Source organism: Colias eurytheme, chromosome 20, assembly GCF_061535395.1.
Source record: "Colias eurytheme isolate Ceu_HAF_F1 chromosome 20, ilColEury1 Martin Lab GWU primary, whole genome shotgun sequence".
NCBI classification, from domain to species: Eukaryota; Metazoa; Arthropoda; class Insecta; order Lepidoptera; family Pieridae; genus Colias; species Colias eurytheme.
In genome coordinates, this window is record NC_142999.1 from 3892653 (window position 1) to 3911137 (window position 18485).

Here is an 18485-nt window from a genome sequence, read left to right on the forward strand (position 1 = left end):
GCGAAAAGCTTAGTATGGGATCAAATCGTGCCGTGTTTGAAAATTGTCCTTAAATATTTATTTATTTATTTATCTAAAAAAGATTAATCCAATCCCATAAAACCGTGAATCCGATTCAGATTTAACAGTAATTTATAGTCATTATAGCCTTTATTTTGATACAAGGAAAAACAAAGATCACTTAACGCGGTATAGCGAGAACTTGATCCTTTTACCTTAAAAGAGCTATATACGAATATTCTAAGGGACGAATAAAGCACAAATATGTTTATTTTCTCTCTCTCCAGACCAGTGGGAATTCAGTTTCCTCACAATTATATTGAGCCTTCGGGCGTCAAGTAGAATTCAGATTTATTCCAGTTTTTTCGTATATTCGTAGAGTCAACTAGTTTCATCCTATCTGTTATGTATAGGAATGATTTGGCAGATTTTTGTTATGATTAAGAGTTATTTATCTATGGCTTATGAGACCTTGTTATAAAATATATGGAAGTATCAGGAAATATTGTAGACTAGATTTCCGCCCGCGGCTTCGCTCGCGTTTGCAAAGGAAAACCCGCATAGTTCCCGTTCCCGTGGGATTTCCGGGATAAAAACTATCCTATGTGTTAATCCAAGTTACCCTCTATATGTGTGCTAAATTTCATTGTATTCGGTTCAGTAGTTTTTACGTGAAAGAGTAACAAACATCCATACAAACTTTCGCCTTTATAATATAATATTATATATTAGATAATGAACAATTCTAACTACGATTGTTAAAATGATACGCTCAAAAAAAGGTTTACGTTACACTTTTAAATAGTAAAATTTACACTAAAAGACTCCATAATAATTATTATATCAATACAAAAACATATACACAAATATTATAATGATAATAAATAATAAAACATGCTTTTGTATTAATGTAAATAATGCAATCTCGTTTCTCAGTACAGTTGATTCAGACAATTAGCTCATTGTCTGTTTTGCATCACGCTGCATGCGGGCTCAACGAATTTATGTAAAAATGCTTGATATTTTCAGCGAGTTCAAATTGAATTAAATTTTAATTAATTATAGTTGGTATTATTTACTTATAGAAGCGTAAACCTTATCTTTTGTGGTAAATGAATTTTAGATTCTTTACATCTATTAAAGTGGCCAAAAAAATTTGAATCTTTGGCTTCATCATACTTTGTCTTCTTTACCGTATTGCAAGACACAATATTGTTATGCATATATTAAATTTTATTTATTATTACACACGACTAATAAGATATTATGTATACATATTATACGATACAGCACATGTACTGCACTATCATATTGAAACGCGAACTCTTCACGAAACTACGAAAGTAAGCATAAACAAGAATATTTTCCTTCGATCGCACTTAAGCCCAAATGATGCAAAGTTTTACTTCAGCTGCAGTTTAAAGTGCAGTTTAAATGTGTTTTTAACTTGTATACATTCACCGCCATGGAGCGAATGCATGAATTCAGTACTTAACATTGAACATTATTGAGGTCTGTGTCCTAAATCTATAAAATCTTATAATATAAAGACCTACCAGGAACAAAAACATTATTTGGCATGTACAGGGCTGGTCTCCAAAGTTTCATGCGTATTTTTTTAACCGTTTGTGAAGAAAATTTAACCATTTCAATGATTTCATAGTAAGCTTTAACGACGAACGATGTGGACTAGGCAGTTAGACACAAGTAATGAATAATTTTAGTATACCAAACTAAATAACCATACGGAATAAAATTGAAAGAGCGCAACGAGCCGTTCTCAAAGTGATGATGGCTAAGCCAATTTTCTACTCAACTTCAACGCTATACAATGAATGTAAACTTCTCTCTGTCAGAAAACTTTTTATATTAGACTGTATTCTAGACACCCATAACCTATCAGCTCGAAATATAAACCTAACGGAAAAAAGACGCAACTATAAAATCTTCAACTTACCTTTAGTTCATACTGTAGCAGCAAAACGTTGTAAAGCCTATATGGGTCCTTTTCTCTATAACAAAGTTAATAAAATTTTGAATATCCACAACTTGACGTCTTTTAGCCTTAAATATAAAATCACAAACATGCTACTCACCTTATCATATGTGGAAACTGAAGAATTTATAAAATGAACAGATGATTATATTGTGTAAGAATTGAAATTTAATGAGACTAATGTACCTATTGAAGAGATAATCTATATAAAGCCCTCATTTCACGCATACTTATCCATTTAAACTCACGCACAATCTTATACCTATAAACTCAACCACACGCATAAACACACACACACACACACACACACTAACACACACACTAACACACACACACACACACTTTAACACACGTTATAATGCTGGCACTATGTCTTAACGAGAGGAAAGCGTCGATCGACTATAGCACAGGTCTAGTACCTAGTTTAGTCGATCGTCGTGTCTTTAATTTATTGTGTAACTATTTTATAATGTGTGTATAAATAAACGTTTTTCATTTCATTTTTTTTTTTTCAATTCTTTAACCGACGTTCCTAGTAATATGCCCAGTAATTCAATAAATCCTGCATCCCAAATCACGATATTAATTTAATAATATTAATCTGCCAATATCTCCTATCCATCTCAAATGTACTAATAATATAATCACTGTTATTAATCGACAGAGGCAAAGGCTACGTGCCTAAAAGGTTGGTATGTCAGCTTAGCTAAGTTGGGTGATCAACTAGAAGCTTTTTAACGTCAGATTCTAAACTAAAAGCTATTTCCAAGCGAAAATAGGAAGGTTATTTATGCTTGGAGAAAATAGAAATAATAGAATAGAATAGTATAGAACAGAAAACACTTTATTGTACAATGCACACAAAAACAGAATTAACAGAAACGATATGTAACTTAAAATAAATGTACAATTTGGCGGCCTTATCGCTTAAAAGCGATTTCTTCCAGGCAACCTTGGGATCTAGGAAAAATAAATCAGTAAAAAGGTAGATAGTGCATAAATACATACATACATATTATACAAGAAACTGTAATTATACATAGATAGATAATATGTACTGTAATTATAATATTTCGAGGAGTGTACTCAATACTCATAATTATCGCCCAATAAACTAGATTAGTGTCCAAAATCAAACCAAAATCGCAAGCTCTTCGTATGCAATTATAGTGTATTGAATGACATATTTTATACACATAAAAATGAATATTGACATATTATAAAAAGCAAAAGAAAATACTTTATTTACAATCAATATGATGATTTCATATATTGGAAACAAATTAGTAGATTACTCTGTGATCCGAAGGTTGAAAGCTCTACTGTAGCGTAGGCTTGATGAAAGTTATGATAGAGTTTGAAATGTTGAATAATAACTAATAAAATGCAATATGAAATACTACCCTAAGATAGTAATCACTACATAGTATAAAACAAAGTCGCTTTCTCTGTCCCTATGTCCCTATGTATGCTTAAATCTTTAAAACTTCGCAATGGATTTTGATACGGTTTTTTTAATAGATAGAGTGATTCAAGAGGAAGGTTTTAGTATATAATTTATTATGTTTTAGACAAAGTGGGCGAAGCCGTGGGCGGAAAGCTAGTTAGATTATAAAGTAGAAAACTTACTAGGACACTTCTCCAAAATATAAGATTAATTTATCCTAAAATTCCACGCACAGAAAGGTCACTAAATGTGTTTCAATTGTATGTTTAGCACGTTTAGAGATTGACCTGACTATACCTAACTTCTGATCTAATTACGATCTGCCCTATAGGTCTACATTTCCCAGCTAATTTACAATTAAATCGCCTTTGTATTGAACGACACTACACAAAATTATTGATAAAATAAATGTACTTCGAACACAGTCATTGTAAACGTAACATAATGCACTGTTATTTCTGAAATAATGTAATAAATATATTAAAATAAGAATCTTTCTTTGTTTCCCATCCACAGGGAATATTGCGAACGACGATAATAATTATTTTGTATCAATAATGCTACGCAATCAGAGCGTTGATGAACAGCCCACTCGATTGACACGAAATAATAAATCTTTTGAAAGTTATTGTGCGCTCAGTTAAAAGGCTGATAATGTCATTTAAGATAATTGGAGAATAATCGTTTAACAATTATTATATTTTAACTTTATGAGCACACATACTGATTTAAATAGGTATGTGAATATATGGAAGTACGAATCGATTAATTATTTATAAGCAATTGCAAGTAGTTTTTAAAGTATTGTGTTCAATTGAATAATAATAGTAAAATCTACTGGATTTACTTATTATTTAGAGCTTATTTTTTAAATTAGAATAAAGGCTTTTGAAATCCTTTTGCTCGAAAAGATGTACAGTTGTATTTGTGTATGTATTAATAAATATGTATTGCCAAACAGCTTCTCTACGTAATGCAAGTTCTCTGCCGAATGTATTTTTTCAAATTTTAATACATTGAAGTAACTAGTTTTTATTAATACACTACATTTCCAAGTATTTCAATAAGATTTATCATGCAATTTCCTGTAAAAATGTAATTACCTATTTTTCATATATTTTTTGCGCTATTTTTCATGCAATTTCCTGTAAAAATGTAATTACCTAAAATGACATGTTTTAATTATTCATACACAGATTTAACAAAGGAATACACAAAATAACACGCAATAAGGTATTTTACGCTGTTTATTTAAATCAACGAGCCAGCTAATGATTTGTCATTAATGTGAGTGGCGAGAGGTCCCGCGGGAACAAACTAGTCTAACACACGGAATATCCCATTAAACTTATTAAGGTCCATTAGTTCTGTGCGAAGTTGGGAATTAATAGGGAATTTATGTTGCGTAGTTTTGTTTATGTGTTAGATAAACACCTATACGAGTACATGTATGGCGGATAGAACTGGTTTACACCGGTTCAAACCGCTTTTGTTTATGAAAAACAAGGGAAGTATAAAAAATAAGGCATAACATTTGTGACAAATAGCAAATGCTATGAATGAGAATATTAATTAATTATTTATCACTGAAAAAACTTGCCACATTAGAATGTGTCTTCAGTCATAAGTGACTGAAAACGAGAGCTATTTTTCGCTAAATCATTACAATATTTAAAATATAGTTATGAAGTTTTTACTACAGAGCGTACAGGCAACTTATAATATGGGATTTAATACAAAAAAAGAAAAAAAAAACTCCCCACCATAACCTTAAGAAGGGAATACGTGCAGCATTTATGTTATTCGACCTTTCCATTAGTGTAAGGTTCAGCTATTTCTCTGATGGTCGATATAAGACCGTAATATGTTTATTTCTTATACGCATGTGGTTTAGTAAATTTTATTATAAATAGTTATTTATTATAAATAGTAGTTACTAGAATAAATTGAATAAAAAAAAGTTTTACGAACTTTTTCTCAGAATAATAATTATGGACACAATCTTCACGATTTATTTTCAATTCTTGTAATTGTGATTTTATAGTTTCAGGAAAATTTCAACGCAATTTGGCCGACAAAAAAATAACGGGATAAATTTAATAAGTGTAAAAATAAATAAATTTATAGCTTTGGTTTAAAATATTTAAACAGTCTTTTTTTTTCTAAGAATTTTAATCTAAGGACTGAACATATATATATGTAGATGATAATATTATAATATGGCAAGGAAACATCAAATAAGTACGTTAAAAACACATTTAAAATACATTTGGTGAATGTTGCAATGTTACCTGCCGTATGACATCCTTTATTTATTAACAACTTGATAACAGAGCACATAATTTAGAAGTTTATTTACCTATTTCAACATTTATATTATTGAAATCAAAAGTTTATTGTGTTATCATAACTTGACGCGTCGCTGTTAAAAAGTAACACTTCCTTCCTTTCTTAATTATTGTCCTTAAATAGCTAAATAACACTCGTAGTCAATCTTTTATTTGATAAGTAAAATATAATTCAAAATCAGCACAATTAAAAAAGAATACCTTCAAGAAACAAGAGAAAGCTAAAGTCTCATAATTTTAGGACTAACTGCGATTAATCTTAATTCGTCTAATTTAATTCGAGTTTCCACACCAAAGCACTAACCACACGCTAAAACGTACTATACACCATACACAGAACGTAAACTGTAATTTTCATTAGGCGGGACCCACAGAGCGAGCAGCCTCGTGAAGCAATTGCTGCGCGTCACAGTTCTGTAAGTTTAGACATAGCTCGCCCGAGGAAAATAGCGGTACGCGTCATTAGTGGGACCCCCACAGAGCGATTAGCCTCGCAAAGCAAGTGCTGCGCGAAGCAGTTCGGTAAGTTCGGCCTAAGAAAGCGCGTATTTTTTTATGCAAGCTAAGGGGCAGGTGGGCCACTGTGACACTGTGATCACATGTTAAGTGATCACCACCAACCATAAACAATTGTAACAATGATAGTGTTATAGGTGCTTTGCCGGCCTTATAAGGACGAATAAGTTCTTCGGGAACACCTCAGGTGGCAAATTGTTCAAAAGCTTAAAGGTACGCGGAAGGCGTGTGCCGTCATTTTCCTTTGACCGAGCTGCTTCGCGTAGCAATTGCTTCGCGAGGCTGCTTGCTCTGTGCAGTCCCGCCTATTAACAGAATGCAAGCGAAATATAACCTCCTCCGTCAGATGCACAATTTCAAAATATCTTAGAGACACTAATATATATTTGTTGGATGCAATGTGAAAGCATCTGCAACGTTACGCGATTATATCGTTAATGCTATTTTCCTAAGTGGATGCGCTGTTATTTTTACTCTGTATTTCACTACTGCTTATATGAGTTTAAACTAGGTAGTTGATAATGACAAGTTGTTGTAGTGTTGTTTTAAGAGCACTGAATCTAATATTCTTTCTTATAATATTAATGATAAAGTAAAAGACAGCAGTCTCCTTTTCTACAGTATTTTATCTATGAGTCATTTAACCCTTATTATTTCGAAATGCATAATTTATAAGTTGCGTACTTAAATTTGAAACTGCTTTGTGATAGGATAAGAAATACAAAGTTTTTGTAACAAAGGGCCCAAATTGTCTGTATTTATATCCCTTACAATTTGACTTTTTAATTAGGCGAGCTTTCTTTGCCTGCTTAATCTTCTTATAAGATCATTCAAATTAAAATTCACAAAAGTACAGCTTATTTTGATTGTATACAAAATAAAATAATACTTTCTCGGAAAATGTTTTTCGTCGAACTGTTGAGATCATAAAGCAAACGATATTTATTTACTTTGTTAATAATTTTATGTCTTTAAAATAAAAACAGACATGAAAGGAATGGTACTTTCGGATACATGCCAATTAATTATTCAAATATAAGTTTTGTAAAAAATATCTTAGTTCTTTTAAGTATCTTACTGTGCATTATGCAAGGTAGGAACTTTGCATTCTAAGTGCCACTGATAACCTACTTATTAGTTATGGTTTGAATATTTCCTTAATAATTAATTCTTATGGACATATTTACTAAAAGAAAAAAGGCTTTAACATAAAAATTCAAGTTAAACATAGTTAAATCAGAAATTTTATGGGAACAGCAAACACTGAATTACGTGAGCGATACCACAGAAAAATCGAAACCTAGTCAATTAAACACTAAATGCAGTACAAATAGAGTGCTATCGAAATTTAAGTGTAATTTAATTATGTATTATAATTAACCACAACGTTTTGAGCACGTGTTTAGCTGGTTATGGTATGAGAATTAACAAATTATTCGAATCTAATTCGCAGCAATGTTTTAAAGAGTGGTTAAACGTGAACATTCATATACAATGACAAACTGACAACTGCTGCGGTGTTTAATTATATTTTACTGCAAGCAACACTACCTTTTACACATTAGTTTGTGCTTGGCAACTCTATGAAATATCTACTCAGAAAATAGCTGGTGTATCTAAACATACAGACAGACAAGATCATTTAAAATATAAAATAATTGTTGTTTTTATAGATACAATACATACATTTAAACAATTTATTTACATAAAACATACAGGATGTTTAATGCAATACGTAGCACTAAACATTTTTATTTTATGCTAAATGTTAAAATAATTTTACTTTTCTTCATATTAAGATACACGTTATTTTCAGTGACGGTAAATCCCCTATTATTTGAAGTTATAATCGCTTATTTTATCCGAATCAGCATCAGACAATTAAAGAACGAATATGAAAACGGAATGTTCTTTATCCGAGCAAGATTGCCGGGCTCTGACAAAAGAAAGCTGAATTATTATAATGGGTTTACTCCTGCGGGAATGTCAGGTACATTTGCTGTCAGGTCGCTAAAGAAAACCATTTCCCGAGTTTTGCTTATGAAGTGCATTTGCTACTGTTTCTTTGTTAATGCGGATTTAGTTTGGGAAGTTTGATGGAGTGTGTTAACTGTCAGTGGCACTTTTGTAATGTTAATCCAGTCTGTAGGTATTTATGCTCTACAAAAGGTGGCGTAGAAAATGTATTAAAACGATATTGTTTAGGTATGAAAGGTTAATCAAAATCCAAGTTTACGACCTTGACGGATCCAGGCGCTAGCCGCCATCTTGAATTAAAGGTGCTAAAATTAGGTATATTTTAAATAACTTCTCAATTGTTTACTAAATCACAAAAGTGTCTATGAGGGGTTCAAAGAAGACAAAATTACCTACATTTTTTTCATACTTGATTATTCTGTAAGTCTTAAAGGTAAAAAGTTACAAACGACGGAAATAATAATATTTACAGAAATCATATAATTTTAATTTTGTTTAAAAATTGTACAGCTATCATTTTTTAATTCTCTTTGATGGCCCGGGCTGGTTAATGGTGGCTTCTTCATTATCGTCGCTGAAATTTTCTGTTTCATTGTCTGTATTTTTAGTTTCCAACCATGAAATTTCGTCGATTAAATTTACTTTTTATTGATAACTTTATGAATCGTTCATATCGGATATCTTCTAAGGATTCCTTATCCATGTCCCCTCCGTAAAAAGTTACTAGAAAGCGTGCTCCAGCGTCTTCAATTTCTTCTGGTCATGATGACGAAATTTCATGGTTGGAAACTAAAAATACAGACAATGAAACAGAAAATTTCAGCGACGATAATGAAGAAGCCACCATTAACCAGCCCGGGCCATCAAAAAGAATAAAAAAAGATTGCTGCACAATTTTTAAACAAAATTAAAATTATATGATTTCTGTAAATATTATTATTTCCGTCGCTTGTAACTTTTTACCTTTAAGACTTACAGAATAATCATGTATGAAAAAAATGTAGGTAATTTTGTCTTCTTTGAACCCCTCATATACACTTTTGTGATTTAGTAAACAATTGAGAAGTTATTTAAAATATACCTAATTTTAGCACCTTTAATTCAAGATGGCGGCTAGCGCCTGGGTCCGTCAAGGTCGAAAACTTGGATTTTGATTAACCTTTCATACCTAAACAATATTGTTTCAAAACATTTTCTACGCCGCCTTTTGTAGAGCAGAGGCTTTTACATTTCCCCACAGACTGGACTATGTTTATAAGCGATTTATTTTAAAAACGTAATCATAGTTATCGTAGATTAATTACACACTCCAAATTTCTATGGTCTGAAGTTACATAATTAAATACTGTATTTAGGCATGAGGGTCTGTAGATATCTTATTAATAGTAACACACAACGGAGAGTAAAACTACACAATTAATACTTAGGCTAAGTTTGGTTCATACAATTATTGTATTCAGTTTGAATATTTGATTTCCATATCCTTTTTAATAGTCACAATAAAATTCAACACATTACAATGTAACACAATACAAACACACAAAGTAAAGATATAAGCAAGGATCTGTCGTGACCAGACCACATCCGTCGTATGGTCATTCCCGATGAGGTTGACCGCTTTTAACATCTAAGGTGTTTATTTTTGTTTTAAAATGTTGGTACAAATTCATTTCTAAATATAATATGTACATACTTATTTGATAATTGAATAAAAACCTTGATCATGAGCTCAGATTTAAATCCTCGTGTTTTCGCCAAATGCTCTAAGGCAATTTGAAAGACCAGACTTTCTGTTTGAAAAAATTACATTCTTCTTTCTTTTCATCAACAATGAATAATTAAGTAGAATGAAGCTATCTTTTAAATAAAATGTCCTGCCATTTATATTCGTTTATTTACCGAAACTAAATTCATAATACCTCAAATTATTATATGGTACGATGATATAATTGACTTACTCGCAATAATGCATTCCATTTTCCATGTGGTCAATTAGGTTTGTACTAATTATAGCAATTACATGAAATGTAAATGCTCTAGAAATTATGTTAGATATTATATGTATTAACTGGGCATTGTGGTCGTTTGGATGATGGCTGGAGTGTTGGTTTGGTTCTGGTACTATTTATTTTTCTGGCCACTAGCTTCATTTGGGTTGAAGTAGGAAAAGTAGTCTAGTGGAAGCCAGGATTGTTTCTTTGATATTTTTAAGCTATTGCATAACTTCTATCGCGGGCCTTGAGCGCGAGGACCGAATCGAGAAATTCCGTAACGAAAAAACCTCACGCTCCCCACTCCGACGGACACGGAGGTGTGGCTTGAAGGCATGCTATGCAATAGCTTTACCGCGGCAGTCCCCGAGTGCCACACGTCTTTTTTATTCAAATATATCCAGACGTTTTTTACAATCAATTATGACTATCTGGATTCAAAGCTTTTCCTTTGTCGGTTCCAATTATTCATGTGCATTTTCTGTTCATTACTATGAGTTATGAATCGATTTGATGTAATTTGCTATGTACACATTATGAATTTATTTAAATACTTTTTGAAGTGAAAACTTCTTTAGCGGCGTTGAGCACTTTTTCTGTAATGGGTATAAAATCTTAAACTCACGCCAGGACACGTGACCTGATCGAAAAAGCGTAAGACGGATACCATTCCAAAATATCAAACATGCTCAACGTTAATAATCAAGTTTTCACTTCTGCCGGCACTCCCGGAGTGCAACCCGTCTTTTTTTTCCATCTTTTTCCGGGTATTACGCGAGCAGAGATGCTACTTTATAATTCAGTGATTTTAATTTAATCAAGACACAATTTAAAGGAAAAGTTCCTTTCAAAATTAAACCCAATAATGAAATGAACATACTAGACCCCAAATTGAATTATTTAACTACAAACTCATGAATCCAATTCATGCCCTAGTATTCTTTATTGAACCCTTTAATCTCAACAACCCTCAGATTGCGAGAACTACTATCTAATTAAGTTATTATTAATTCACATCCAATGTATATTCAGGGATAAAATTAATTTGAACCAGTTTCCAGCTTGATTAAAAATATAAGACCGTAATCGTCCGATTTAATTACATTAACGTAAATAATAGATATTACGAGAGAATTTAATTTCTTCAGTTTGATTAAACTTAGTCTTTTCAGTTTATTAACGTTTCATTAAAGTGATTTATTTCATTTCGTTAGGTTTTGTATATGAGGGCGATTTTACGGCGTTTTAAAATTATTTGGGATTCTGGAATGTTCTTAAGGATAATAATTTTCATGAGCTTTATTTGTTTGAATTGTATTGTTTTATTATAATTGTATTGTGTGCTAATCTTGTTTATTGCAATTTTGTGGAGTCAAATCTTCTTTCTTTCTATTTTAAAGCTTATTGTTACGAATATTTACCTTACAAATATGTATTTAGTAGTCTTTTCCCTTCATTTTGACTTGTAAAAATGTTTATAGTAATTTTAAATAAGTATTATAAATGTAATAAATGATAGAGCAGTTGTAATAATGTAATTTAATCGTCTCGTATACTTTGAATGTACCATATTCTTCACAGAACCTCCGAAAAAGTTTTAACTGAAATTTGGCATGCAACTTCGAATACATATACTTACGCCTGACATCTGCTGAATGCAAACTGTTTAAAATTGTTGCTTTATTACTATTTAACAGAACTAGAGCAAATCTATACTAATATCTCAGAATACAGAACAAATTTGTTCTGTATTCTGAGACTAATATTATAAAAATGAAGAGTAATATATATATATATATATATATAGATGAAGAGTTTGTTTGTTTGAACGCGCTAATCTCAGGAACTACTGACCCGATTTGAAAAATTATTTCGGTGTAAGATAGCCCATTTAGCTAAGAAGGCTAAAAAAGTTAAAACTTATTAAGTTTTTATTGTATCTCTTACCTGATTTTTACCTGCATTAAATAACATCAAAAAGTCTAACTATGCAGATATTTAAATGCTAGTATGCAAATATTCATAGTCGGGGAGGGAAATCCGACAAGACCGCAGGATCAGGGGCCTGCAGCCGCTTCCTGACTGCGGATGTTGGCGTTTCAATGTACCTTTAATAGTAGCCATTTAAACTTATTTCAATATATTTTATTTATTAATTTACTGTACCTACACAGATTAAAGAAGAATTACCTAGTAGTAGCCCAAAAATAATTGAAACTCGTTTTTATTTTTACACGTAATTTTTTTCGTTAGCGATAATCCTCGATATACCTACTTATATAGGTAAAATAGTATCTTGTATCGGTATTATGAAGAAAATATTTCATTTATTTAAAAAGTCCTACAGTTTTTTGAAATTCCATTTACAAGTGATGTAGTTTTTTCTTATTCAACCCAGTTGCAACAATAAATAACCATGATAATAGAATTCGCCAAATAATATTCGCGCACTTTTTTATTGAAGTCGGTTAATACAGTGCGTTCGGGTATACACCGCCTTATAATGCTTAAACAAAACCCGGGCGTAACAAAGGCAGACAATAAAATGCGTCTTATTTAATTTTAAACTGTGTATACTTGCTTAAATTTAATTTACCCGTTTTTGTTATTAAAAATTCTGTTTAAATTGAAAACATTTTTTTTCTTCTGAGTATGACGTTTTATTTAATAGGTAGTTTAAAATGAATACCTACATAATAATTTATTCAGGGTTACATACAAGGAAAGGTTAGTATTACATTTTTTATTAGTATACAGCTACAATAATGTGCTCAATCATTTACCATAATTTCAAAATAGAAAAAACACATTGAATATTTTCAGTCTAAATTACCGAACAATTTCTTTCAATTTTCCAGTGCATAATGCATGGCGAAGACGTCATATAACAGGTGCTAGTATAATATCGATCGGCTGCCATCTTTACTCGCATCGGCGGCTTCTTTAATAAATTATTGCACGAAGCCACCTGGCAAATGGATGGTCACGCGTTTCATTTGTACGTGACGTTTATATGCGACGATACGGGGAGGATACGATAAAATATCGCATGGGATTAAATCGGCATAAAAAGAATTAACTAAAATTGTATTAAGAGTACTGTCACTAACTATCGTATTGTCGATGGTTTGAACACAATTTAAATCGATATCAACATTTTAACAGTTATTAAAATGGTTAAAAGTTACAAAATAATTATTGTGGCTGTTGACTAATGCGACTCGACTTCACGATAAGGACAGTCCGAAAAACTAAAAAATGTGGCACACTACACATTAATCAATCATACTTTCGTAATCCCAAACTAAACAACGATTCAAATACCAATTTATGAAATGTACAAAACAAATTTTAATTCAAGTAAACATTTGCTAACATACACTGCAAAATCTGTGAGAGATTTTTTGCGTGCACCAGCGTTTTTTTATCGTGTGATGTAAATAAGAGTTCATATTACTTTCGCATACTTAATTAATATCAGACAGACCAATGACGGATATAAAATTGCCGCTAAATATAGAGATAATAATTATTAATAACAATATTCATGACGTAGACTGTAAATGAAATGCTATCCATTACACAGAATATATTATGACCTACTATTTTGATATTATGTTTGATGCATAAGGTTTCTTCTGAATAGAAATGAACAATGTTTGTTTTCTATATTATAGTAGTTTATAATAATATATAAACTTCATGCATTAACGAAATCCTTTTTCAAATCTTTATATATAAAAATGAATCGCAAAATGTGTTGGTAAGCGCATAACTCGAGAACGGCTGAACCGATTTCGATAATTCTTTTTTTATTATATTCCTTGAAGTACGAGGATGGTTTTTATGTAGAGAAAACGTAAATATGTACCACGGGCGAAGCCGGGGCGGACCGCTAGTTAATTATAAAAAATAGCAGGCAAAGCAATTTCGTTATTATAGAAAACTTCAAGGAAAATTTTGTACTTTAAATATTGCGAATTTAGACTTTCAATTAATTGTCTAATGTCTTCTTATTCCATTGTAATATAACTTAAATGTTTAAATGCAAATAAATATTATACTTATCTCTCATTTCCGTTGCAAGGCTTTCTACTGAAAGTTATCTTCTTTAAGTTACCAGTAACCTGTCACCAATGATTTAACCTCGCCTAAACTGACTTTAAAAATGTTACAAAAACCTTAGAATTTGGAATAAATTTTTGAGGTCGGTTAAAATACTATTAAACACCTATAAATACCCGAAAAGCACCGGCCTGGGTCACCCTTGTCCTCAATGTATTGGCATGCTAACGAAAAACCTTTATGGCTCATTGGTTTTATAAAAGATTTCCATATCAGTAGGGTTTCAAGCGTTTACACATCATATATCATTTAAGAATATTATATAAGGAAAGGCTCGTGTTGTAGTGCAATGGAAATTCTGTTAATATTTAAATTGCCTTTTTTCTCTCAGCTTAGAGGGTCTGACGATTATTACAACTTTTAATACTTAAAAGTGTTATTTATGTGTTAGAATTGTTAGATTATCCCCCCTCGACAGCTTTTTAAAACTACAAGTTTAATAGATAATTAATATCTAAATCTTGTAGGGTAGTAGGCAAGTGTTGGTTTCAAATTCGCCATATTAAGCTATTGCATAGCTTCTATCGCGGGCCTTGAGCGCGGGGACCGAATCCAGAAATTTAGTAACGAAAAACCTCACGCTCCCCACTCCGACGGGCGCGGAGGTGTAGCTTGAAGGCATAGCATGCAATAGCTTTTATAGCTTAAAAATGCCTATACCTACTGACTCGTGTATGTTGTACATTTCTCTTAACTTGTTTTAAATGTATGTCATGTACCGCGTCCTATTATAGTTTATTCTCAGAAAGAAACGAATACATTTGAAAAAGGGATTACCTGGAAATTTCGTATATTTACTGAATTATAAATGTATCTACTACCCATATAATATAAGGGTCTATTTAGAACGATTTCCTTACTAAATTTGGTATAAGTTTACTCTTGAAAAGGGACCGTCCATCAATAGAGTGATGTTTATCGTGACGTTGATGAATACCATGGCCGGTATTATTGGAAAATAGTTTTTATAGGGGTTTTAGATATGAAATAATATAAAATTATTATGTAAAGGTACGATTACTCAAAAACATAAAAGAGAAAAAGGGCGTAAGTGCCGAGCACACGTGTCAGACGTGAAACTTCTTTGGCAAGATTTAAAGATACTAAAATCGTCGCCTTACTCCATAACGTGACGGTATTGCCACGGCGTGTCTTTGAAATTTTACTCTCACCACGCCTAAAGAAATTTCACTTCAAAACTATAACTTGTATACGTAGTATATTATTAAGTCTGTGCTATAACGTATTTCCCGGTTATTCTTTCCAATCATAAGATGTATCTATCTATACTAATATTATAAAGCTAAAGAGTTTGTTTGTTTGAAAACGCTAATCTCGGGAACTACTGGTCCGATTTGAAAAATTCTTTCAGTGTTAGATAGCCCATTTATCGAGTAAGGTTATAGGCTATATATCATCACGCTAAGACCAACAGGAGTGGAGCCACGGGGGTGAAACCGCGCGGAGCAGTTAGCAATTAATAAAAAAGTATCCAATACAGTTTTAAATATAAAATCTACGTAAACATCATTACTTTTCAATGCATCCCAGAGTCATTAGTGTAATTCATTCAGTCACATACATGAGTACAGGTAACGTGCGTTACATATAAAGGGTAACCCTGATATACGATACTGCAAAGACATTTGGATGTACGTGGTCCAACCCGGTAGTAAATGCTTAATGTAATTGAAGATGTGATTTCTTTGTGGCTAATTAAGGAAATCATTCGGTTAAGTTTGAATTGTTTTACTATCGGAGTATAGTCCGTGCAATCGGTTTAAAAAGTTTGAATATTTTAGAACTTGAAGAATTAGGGAGAGTTCCAGAAATTGTTGATAGAGTCACTGATAGCCTATTTAACACTGTTGTGACACTGTTTTAAATGTATTTCATAATTTTTACTGACATTTAAACTAAATAAAACATGTCCAGAAGTTGAAAGTTACAGTTTTTCAATTGCTGTCTCTCGATTAATTTTATAATCGGGACAGCAATAAAGGGACAGAAATCTAAAACCCTGCAAATCAACTTTCTTTTGTCTATAAAAAAAGACTAAATATAGCATTTACTCTTCAGTTATATTGAAAACTAGCTGTGCCCCGCGGTTTTACCTGCGTTGCTCTGCTCCTATTGTTCTAATCGTGATGATAATATAGCCTTCCTCGATAAATGTCTAACACTGCAGAAATAATTTTTCAATTTCGACCAGACCGACCGGTCCTGAGATTAGCGCGAAACAAACAAACACTTCCGCTTTATAACATTAGTATAGATAACTAAAAGTAATCAATTTCTAATCCAGATAAAACATGAGATTTCTAAAACCTATCACAAATATCATACAAATTAAGTATTGGTAAACTAAACATCACGCGCGTTGATTTTCACATTACGTTCCTATTTGATTTGATTTGCCGTATTTGAATATGACAATTGGGTGGTTATCATCAATTTCTATTGTAATAGTGAAAATTATACACCGATATATTTAATTTTGAATTAGCTCCCAATGGATCATGCGAAATAAACTCGTTTACAATTCTGTCAAATGAACTGGAAATTATTTAGCTGTTTAGGTTGTTATACAACAACATACATTTTCACATACATTTACATTTAATTCGTTTCAATTGATTTGTAATAGCCGGACAATTGTAATTATTTAACACAGCTGTGTTATCATAGCCCTTCAAAGTAACTCAATTTTTATTGTGAAATATAAAACGCAGATTTAAGGTTTCATTAAGGGCTGATTTTTCAATCCTTGGTTAATACTTATTCGTCGAATAACGTATTAAACTACCATTTCAAAAATGTATTCTTTACCCGTCTTTGACAGTTTACGGGTGTCATTTAATTATCGTGTAATACTTTCTGGGCGGATAAGTTTTAACCATGGATTGAAAAATCGGCCCTAAATTTTATTTTATTTCAATTAAAACTTCTAACGTTATGAAACTTATTCTCGATCATTACGCCCTAATGAATAAAATACGCCTGAAAATAAAACACGGCAAAGTTTACGATTCATGTTTGTGTACACATACGGCATACCGTCTTATAGCAATTTGAGTTTACAAGATATAACTTTAATATATTTAGGCATTCTTCTTGACTCTTGTTCTTGTATTTGTTTGAATTCAACATACGTTTTTTATTTCGATATCAGAATGTGATCTCGAAATTCGAATTCTCGAATACATCTTGGTTAAGGCCTCGTGATGTATTTTAAGCATACAGTATACACACAATACAATATTAATAATTATATATGTATTTTTAAATTTATTTTTTGTATATATATATTTCTTAAATTGTACCAAACATCCTTCGTTTTTCTTAATTATTCATCTTTTTAGTAACATTAATTCACAATATATTGAGAGCTTTTACTTGTTGAGTTTACAATTTGTACGAACACAAAATCATGGATCATAAAATATGTATGATACATTATATTTAAATTTCAAATCGCGGTCTTGACTTAATCATGAGAATGTCGCTGTTAAAAGCCTTGAGGAAAACGGAAAAGAATAAATCATTATAAGTACTTATGTGAAAAATTTTAAGAAAGAACTGATTTGTATAACATAACATTTTGGTACTCTAATCTACAATTACCACAGACAATTTCTCACACCAAAAAAAGAATATAAAAAAAAATTAAAATAAATATACCGGCCGAATTGAAAACCTCCTCCTTTTTTGAAGTCGGTTAAAAAGCGAGAAAATTTGTTTTGTGGTCATTTATTTGTTGATATGGAATGGACATAGTTTTATACCATTTACTTGATGGTAGAGAGTAGAGACTAGGTTTTGCACTAGGTAATTTAAAATCCAGATTGTAGGCGCCAAGATACTCAAATTACTTACATCCAGGTTCATACCTACCAAGAATATTGTTTGTACCTACGTCTTTCTGTTTGTCAGGGCTAATCTCTGGGAAAATCATTAGAAGATAGGGGAGGTTATAGGGCAATATTATGTTATTATTTATGTGGGAAGAGCCACGTGTCTTGAAGCCGTGGGTAATGCAATCAATAATGAAATACATTTTTACATCGGGCAGTTTTATAATAGCT